Source organism: Canis aureus, chromosome 1, assembly GCF_053574225.1.
Source record: "Canis aureus isolate CA01 chromosome 1, VMU_Caureus_v.1.0, whole genome shotgun sequence".
Lineage (NCBI taxonomy): Eukaryota > Metazoa > Chordata > Mammalia > Carnivora > Canidae > Canis > Canis aureus.
In genome coordinates this window covers 97,341,294-97,344,220 of record NC_135611.1, presented here as the reverse complement: position 1 = coordinate 97,344,220, position 2,927 = coordinate 97,341,294, and positions in this window count along the sequence as shown.

Here is a 2,927-nt window from a genome sequence, read left to right as displayed (position 1 = left end):
GAAATGGGTTTACTTAAGAAAATCTGTTTGGAGAGCTTAGCATTTATCCGTGATGAGCTTGTGGGAACCCCACTGGGGATGCAGCGTATCCTGTGAGCACCTGCGCTGCAGGCTGATCCCTGACCTGGGATGCTGCCCCTCTATGTGATCCCCTGGCCCTGGGACCATGCCTGCCCAGCTCTTGGGACAGGCACCCATAGCTGCACCCAGGCCCTGTGCAAGGATGGGGCAGGCATCCAAGATCTCAGAGCAAAAGAATAATTTGAAAAGGATATATTCACCGGAGATCGGTTCCCAATTTCTGAGGCTTTGGCTCTCTGTGGCTCTCCATTTCAAATTGGATTTTTCTTTGAGGATGTGGAATTGAAGGACAAATCTTCTGCAGAGGCCCACAGGAGCCTCATGGTGAAATCAGACCAGAGAAATGAAGGAAGGAGCAGATGGGCCATTTTCTAATTTGGGCTCAAGTGGGTCTCAGGGAGATGTACAATACAGTTAGAAATCATCTAAAATGTCATCTCCAGAGTATGTGCTCAAGTGGTTTCCCTGCATCCTTGGTAACGTGCCCTGTGGTGAAATGGAGCCACTGGTGGGCTGCCCTTTGCTTGACTGCATTGAGGAAAGCTAGTGAGGGCACCCCTTGTGGTGCTATGGACTGAGTACTGCTCCTCAAATTGATAAGAGGCCTGCAGCCACCATGTTCTCTGCCTTCATGGCTTTGGGGATTCATGGCTTCCTTCTGCACCAGAAGCGTTTCCACTCACTCATTCCCCACTGTCTCACTTACTTATGAAGCCACACACGCCACTGGTGCATTTGCTCCAAGCCGCCATGTTGATTGTCCCAGGAGCCAGGGCCTGCTCTCAGGGAGCTCATGGTTGGCTGTTGGGTTGGCATGAGGAGTGGGCAGTGAGAAATATTTCACAGGATCAAATTCTCAAGTACTTGAGAAATAAGACAAAAAGATAACGAATATCGCCATTAGGATATGAACATGATAAGTGATACACCCAAGCAATATCTGCTACAATGGTTGCTGGTTTGCACACCCAGGAGATGGACTAAACTACCCTGTGGTGAGGCCTCACTGTTCACTAGAGTCCTTGGAACACTCTGGTAAGGGCAGGGGCAGATGGTGAGACCTTCATGTGAAGCACTCCTAGCTCCTCTTATAACAGAAGTTCCTCCTTCTTCCAGGGAAAGAGTGAGATGGGAGAGAAGGAGGGTGGCCAGGAATGCTGCCCACCACAGAGCTCCCTTTACATGGAAGGAAACTCAGCAAGGAAACCCAGCATCCCTCTGGTTAAGGAATGAAACTGTGCAAGAGCAAACTAATCAAGGAGGCCACTGCAGCCTGGGATGAACAGCCTGAAGGGAAGTACAGCATCAGCCAAGGAGGAGTGAAGGCTGGGGAGTGTGAGCTCTTTCACTGGAGACACTTAGGTGGACACGTTGGTAGCTGTCATTGCTGACAGCCAGGGGAAATGTGTCAGGTGCAGGAAACAGTATGTGCAGGGGGCCTCAAGTGTGCAAGAGAGCAGATGTCCTGGGACCAGCGATTACAGTTTAGTGAATGGGAGGAAGGATGGAGGAGAAGAGGCAGGTGAGGCAGGGCTGAGTTAGCCCAAACAGGCTGATGGGGAGGAAGCTGGCCAAGGTGGGAAGCCAGTCAGGGTCCCACAGCGTGGTCCACTGGCAATGACAATGGAGAGTAGGGGTCAAGTTTGAGATGTGGTTCGGAGGTGGAGTTGGCCAGCTTTGCTGATCCACTTTGCACCTGGTGTTAGAAAGACACACATTTGATTCTGGGTGGTTCTTCTTGGGAGCCATGTCCACCGCATTGTGAGGATGACAACCAGTGCTCAGAAAGTCACTGAAATAATGATTTCAGGGGTTTCTTTTGAGGTTCAGAGAGCCTAAGGAAACCTAAGGATTTTCCTGAAAATCCTGAAACCTAAGGATTTTCAAGTCCTTGGAATGGATGCTAACAGTGAGTGGTGGGAAGGTCAAATTAAAGGAGAAAATGGAATCTCAGTGTTGACTTCATCTTTCTGGTGCTTCTCTGTGGTTCTGTGTGGATGTCCTAGGGCTATCATAAAGTATTAATAGACACATACTTTTTTTGCCATTTTTCTTTTCTGGAAATATCACAGGGCAGGTGCCTCCAAGCAGCTGCAGAGGACGGGAGTCTCTATGGGGCCCACCAGCCGCTCATCCAGAAGGTGAGCTCTCTGTGGATACTGAATAATGGCTCCCCAAGGATAAACATATCCCAGTTCTTGGCACCTGTGAATATGCTACATTATTCAGCAAGATTTCCTTTGAAGATGGAATTAATGTAGGGATCTTGAGATGGAGAGACTATTCTGGATTATTGGATCACCAGGGTCGTCAGCAGAGGGGGAATGGAGCCAGAGCTGGGGCTGGAGAGAAAAGATGTAAGGGGAGGCAGAGGGCGAGATTGTGCTTCAGAGATGGAGGAGGAGCCAGGGGCCAAGGACCCTGCAAGAGACAAGGACACAGAAGAGGCCTCCCGAAGGTAGGCAGGCCTGATGGCATCTTGATCTTTGCTCAGTGAAATGGAGCTAGGTCTTCTGAATTTGCGATAACAAATCCACAACGTTTGAAGCCACTGAGTTTGCGGTAATTTGCTCCAGAGGTGAGAGGAAATAAGACACTTAGCACGTAAGGCCTATGGTGACCCAACCACGTGGATGAGCACTGGACCATGTGTACTCACAGAATGCACTGCTCTGCGCCACCCTGAATCTCCTTGCTTCATCTCAGCTAACTTCGATTCTTAATCAGGTATTATGCATTGTTGTCCTTTTCCCCCAACAGAATGAGATCATCTTGGCCGATTTCTGTTGTTTGGGATGGGTGTGAAGTTAGGATCTAAAATTGTCTTGTCATCCAGGTATACAGAG